The sequence below is a fragment of the Triticum aestivum genome, chromosome 4A (assembly GCF_018294505.1).
Source record: "Triticum aestivum cultivar Chinese Spring chromosome 4A, IWGSC CS RefSeq v2.1, whole genome shotgun sequence".
In the NCBI taxonomy this organism is placed as follows: domain Eukaryota; kingdom Viridiplantae; phylum Streptophyta; class Magnoliopsida; order Poales; family Poaceae; genus Triticum; species Triticum aestivum.
In genome coordinates, this window is record NC_057803.1 from 431,391,168 (window position 1) to 431,397,360 (window position 6,193).

Below are 6,193 nucleotides of genomic sequence, written 5' to 3' on the forward strand. Positions count from 1 at the left end.
ATCTACTCTTGGACTACCCATATCATCAATATTAATCTTGCAGGACGTAGGGTTTTACCTCCATCGAGAGGGCCTGAACCTGGGTAAAAACATCGTGTCCCTCGTCTCCTTTTACCATCCGCCTAGACGCACAGTTCGGGACCCCCTACCCGAGATCCGCCAGTTTTGACACCGACAAGGGGTGCCGCTTCCACCGGTGGCCCCTGTCCATCCAGGGGCGCCGGATAACCTGATGGAGGCGCTTTGAGGCGCCTCTGTCGTGGACGAGCACCATGTCCTTATGAGTGCAGTGATCGAGAAGATTCAATCCGCCAAGAGTGGACTGAATGAAGCCTGCAGCAGCCTGTTGATGGGTTTCGAGGTAAGAAAGAGAAAAAAACCATGTAGACAGTAGCCCCTGAGACACTGTCCGGTGTTCGGCAAGAAGATTCAGACAGAGGATCAATCTTCTGTTATAGGAGACTGACGTAATATGTATGAATAAGCAGGCATCGCTGTTGGCCGCAACCTTGCATGCTGCCGAAGTCTCTGGATTGAGGCAGAGGCTGGAGCGGACCGAGAACGAGCTCGGCGAGGTTAGGGTTCGGCTCCAAGAGAAGCAAGGTGAGTGACAACTTGCTGTGTGTTCGGAAGGATTAGGCGCTGTATATTGACCATGGTGTCGTAATATGTGCAAGAGCCGCGACCGAGGTCGAGGCCCTGAAGAAGGCCCTGGGTGAGGCTGAGAGAAGGCTGTGCAGCAGCAAGCCGCCCGTAAGAAGCTCAAGGCCCGGGTCAAAGAAGTCCAGCAGGAGCTCCAGGATGCGGTGAAAATGCGAGGCCTTGGAGCATGATGCGTCGGTTCAAGGGGCCGAACTGGCCAAGGCTCGTCAGAGTGCGGAGACCGCACGGAATGAGGCCCAGGCCGCTCTCCAAGAGACCCATGAGGCCAAGAAGATCACGGCGGGTAAGGCATTTAAGATGCAAAGCAAGTATGCAGAGAAGCAGCACCTTTTACTAACCCGGGATCGGAGATCCCCAGGAGCTTTTGCGGATTTACCATGCAGTGTATCAGATACCTTGGAGTTCTATCGAGCCGAAGGAGGGGGTTCTGCAGAGAAGCTATTCTGGTCGCACTATGCGGTGCCAGAGCATCCCGTGTCCTTCACCGATCAGCTGAAACAGCTGGTGGAGCTGCATAGGGTGGCCGAACTAGCCATGAAGGATTTGATAATCTGGCTATGGCCAGCCGAAGCTATGCCAAGCAGCTACTTCAGACTCATGAGGCGTATGGAGAACGCATGTCCTTGGTTGGACGTCATCAAGCGCTCGGCCTGCATTGAAGGTGCACGCATGGCCTTAGCCCATTGCAAGATGTGGTGGGCGAAGATGGACGTCGTCGAGGTGACCGGAGGGCAAGGAGCACCGCACACCCGAACGGTATTTTGTGGATGTCCTAGAGGGGTCTCGCCTTGCGGCAGCACAATGTTCGCAGGACATTGTATTTGAATAAATGTATTCATGTTGCCTTTGCCTTCTATAAAAAACAAAGCTTGTTTTGTAATGTAATTTGGTTATGCTTTAATTGTTTCCTCCTGTGCGGCCGTGTTGTATGTAATCTGAGGGTTGGCCAGTCATCGGCTTCTGCCCTCATGTAGGTAGTACGGAGGTGTTCGGGGTGGAATCTAAACAATCTTGATCCAATTATATGGTCCTTGGAGGAGTTGTTTAGCGCAACGAACAAGGCAATCAGACTATACAGCTTAAACGCCCTCACTTAGCCATAGGAGTTTTATAATAAAGCATGGGCGCAGCCCCTAGTTCAAACCAGAGTGCTGTCAGCATATGATCGGGAAGTGCCGATCTTTCGCATAATGCGGAAAAAATCTCCAACGATTTGTAACCCTCGAACAGCTGACCGGCTCTCGCCGTATCATGATAGTCAGTTTTTGACTTTCTCTACTGAGGCGCTCATCTGGTCAAGGCCAGGGCACAATCGCAGTAGTTCTCCCTTTACTACCCTAGCCTATTTAGCGAAACGTAGGGTAGCAAGCATAGGAGCCGGGCAACCCAACTATTGACCAAAGACATGATTCAGAGCCAATGCATATAATGCTAAATTCGGGGTGCCAAACTTATCTTTAAGGATTGTCCGGACTTTGTTGCCGTATCGGGGGGCGATGGGGAGCCCCTGGCAAATATGAAACGTACCAGAGTGTATGGTTGCTAGGAAATAAGTAATTTAAAGGAAAACAGAGGGAGAACAGAGATAGGATCTGGGGCCCTTGAACTTGCATCATGAACTGTTTCCATTATAGTTGGGTTAATGCATCCAAGCACATTGGTACAAAATAATGCAATAAGCAACCGGCTATTTGACATGCCGTGACCAAAGGCGAGCTGCGTGTGGGTCCCTAAAACGGATAGAGTAGTCGTTTAGGTAGCCTCTAGGGCTTCCCATGTGCGCATGTGCTCCGTGTCAATCCGGTGTATTTATCCTTTGACAGGACCATTAATCAGGCCGTCGAAGGAGGCCTGCATAAGAGAAACCTGAAAAAAGGTAAAGGGAGATAGCACAGTTACATGTGTGTCCGGGATCGGTCTAACCGAACTGTAGATCCTGGGCTGGCTTGTGCCTCCGTCGATGTCCATGGAATTTTGAGTGCGTAATTTTGTACGCGTGGTACGAATGCCACTACTTCATCTGGACTGGGACGGAGGACGAATTGCTAATCGAGCTCTTGACGAGCCACGTTGTCCTGTTGTAGTGTAGTCCGGAACCTCTTAATGATGTCCAGGGGCTCGGCAGCCGTACTATGGTGCTGCTTAAGAAAACCGCTTTGTACCTCTGCTGCTAGGGCGGCGGTGTTCTCCTCTGTTCGGAGGGAGCATTCAGTATTTCCATTGACTGTTATGACGCCGCGTGGACCGGGCATCTTGAGCTTGAGATAAGCATAGTGTGGTACTACGTTGAATCTAGCTAACGCGGTTCGTCCGAGCAGTGCGTGGTAGCCGCTGTGGAAGGGGACGACATCGACGATTAACTCTTCGCTTCGGAAGTTGTCCGGAGAACCGAAGACCACCTCCAGCGTGATTGAGCCCATACAGCGGGACTCTACGCCTGGTATGACTCCTTTAAAGGTAGTCTTTGTTGGTTTGATACGTGAGGGGCTAATGCCCATCTTCCGCACTATGTCCTGATAAAGCAGGTTGAGGCTACTACCACCGTCCATCAGGACATGTGTTAGGTGAAACCCATCGATAATTGGGCCGAGGACAAGGGCAGCTGAACCGCCATGGCGGATATTGGTGGGTTGATCTCGATGATCGAAGGTGATCGGTTATGACGACCACGGATTGAATTTTGGGGCGACTGGCTCTACCGCGTAGACGTCCCTAAGTGCTTGCTTGCGCTCCCTTTTGGGGATGTGTGTAGCATATATCATGTTCACTTTTTGACTTGAGGGGGGAATTTCTTCTGCCCCACAGTGTTCGGCTGTCGGGGCTCTTCGTCCTCGTCCTCACTTTGTGATCCCTTTTATTTGTTTTTGGCATTTAACTTGCCAGCCTATTTGAAACCCAACAGTCTCTGTTGGTGTGATTGGCTTGTTTATCTGTGGTACTGATACGTCTCCGTCGTATCTACTTTTCCAAACACTTTTGCCCTTGTTTTGGACTCTAACTTGTATGATTTGAATGGAACTAACCCAGACTGACGCTGTTTTCAGCAGAATTACCACGATGTTGTTTTATGTGCAGAAAACAAATATTCTCAGAATGACCCGAAACTCCACGGGAGGTCTTAGAAAAAATAATAAAAAATGCTAGCCAAATATGAAGACCAGGGGGCCCACACCCTTTCCATGAGGGTGGGGGCGCCCCCCCTAGGGCACGCCCCCCTACCTCGTGGGCCCCCTGTTGACCCTCCGACGCCAACTCCAACTCTATATATTTGCTTTCGGAGAGAAAAAAACAGAGAGAAGAAATCATCGCGTTTTACGATACGGAGCCACCGCCGAGCCCTAAAACCTCTTGAGAGGGCTGATCTAGAGTCCGTTCGGGGCTCCAGAGAGGGGGATTCGTCGCCATCGTCATCATCAACCATACTCCATCACCAATTTCATGATGCTCACCGCCGTGCGTGAGTAATTCCATCGTAGGCTTGCTGGACGGTGATGGGTTGGATGAGATTTATCATGTAATCAAGTTAGTTTTGTTAGGGTTTGATCCCTAATATCCATTATGTTCTGAGATTGATGTTGCTATGACTTTGCTATGCTTAATGCTTGTCACTAGGGCCCGAGTGCCATGATTTCAGATCTGAACCTATTATGTTTTCATGAATATATGTGAGTTCTTGATCCTATCTTGCAAGTCTATAGTCACCTACTATGTGTTATGATCCGGCAACCCCAAAGTGACAATAATCGGGACCACTCCCGGTGATGACCATAGTTTGAGGAGTTCATGTATTCACTATGTGCTAATGCTTTGTTCTGGTTCTCTATTAAAAGGAGGCCTTAATATCCTTTAGTTTCCGATAGGACCCCGCTGCCACGGGAGGGTAGGACAAAAGATGTCATGCAAGTTCTTTTCCATAAGCACGTATGACTATATACGGAATACATGCCTACATTACATTGATGAATTGGAGCTAGTTCTGTGTCACCCTATGTTATGACGGTTACATGATGAACCGCATCCGGCATAATTATCCATCACTGATTCGGTGCCTACGAGTTTTCCATATACTGGTTTACGCTTATTTACTTTTCCGTTGCTACTGTTACAATCACTACAAAATACCAAAAACATTACTCTTGCTGTCTTTACTTTTGTTGCCGCTACCACCACTATCATATTACTTTGCTACTAAACACTTTGCTGCAGATACTAAGTTTCCAGGTGTGGTTGAATTGACAACTCAGTTGCTAATACTTGAGAATATTCTATGGCTCCCCTTGTGTCAAATCAATAAATTTAGGTTGAATACTCTACCCTCGAAAGCTGTTGCGATCCCCTATACTTGTGGGTTATCAAGACTAATTTTTGGCGCCGTTGCCGAGGAACATAGCTCTATTCTTTGAGTCGCTTGGGATTTATATCTGCTGGACACTATGAAGAACTTGAGAGATCCAAAAACCAAGATCTATCCCTCAACTACGAGGGGAGGTAAGGAACTGCCATCTAGCTCTGCACTTGATTCACCTTCTGTTATGAGTAAGTTTGTGACACCTACACCTGCTTCTGCTATTCGTTTTGATATGTCGCATGTTATTGATGATGCCACTTCTGCTATGCATGATACTTATGATGAAACTGCTTCTATGCCTGATACTACTGTTCCCCTTAGTGAATTTCTTAATGAACAAATTGCTAGGGCTAGAGAAAAAGAAATTATTGAATCTGAATACGATGATGAGAGTGATGATGAAAATATGCCTGTTATTCCTGAGGGTTATCTTTTTGATATGGAATCTTCTGCTGCTATTTCTGCTTGCAGAGATAGATATGAGCTTAAGAGGTTATTAATTAAATGGAACAAAGAATCACTTAGAGATAGAATGAGACCTAACCCTGCTTTTGCTACTTCACCTATATGTGTTCCTGATAAGGATTATGAATTCTCTGTTTATCCTGATATAATTACTTTGGTTGAATCTGATCCGTTTTATGGCTATGAATCTGAAACTGTCGTGGCACATCTTACTAAGTTAAATGATATAGCTGCCCTGTTCACTAATAATGAGAGATCACGTTACCTCTATTTACTCATAATATTTCCATTCTCATTAAAGGGTGATGCTAAGATATGGTTTAATTCTCTTGATCCTGGTTGTGTGCGTAGTCCCCAGGATATGATTTATTACTTCTCTGCTAAATATTTCCCTGCTCATAAGAAACAAGCTGCTTTGAGGGAAATATACAACTTTGTGCAAATTAAAGAAGAGAGTCTCCCACAAGCTTGGGGGAGGCTTCTCAAGTTACTTAATGCTTTGCCTGATCATCCTCTTAAGAAACCTAAAATACTTGATATCTTTTATAATGGACTAACCGATGCTTCCAGAGATTACCTGGATAGTTGTGCTGGTTCTCTTTTCAGGGAAAGAACACCAGATGAAGCTGAAATTCTATTGAATAATATGTTGACAAATGAAAATAATTGGGAACCTCCTGAGCCAGCTCCTGCTCCAATTACTGAGCCTATTCCTAA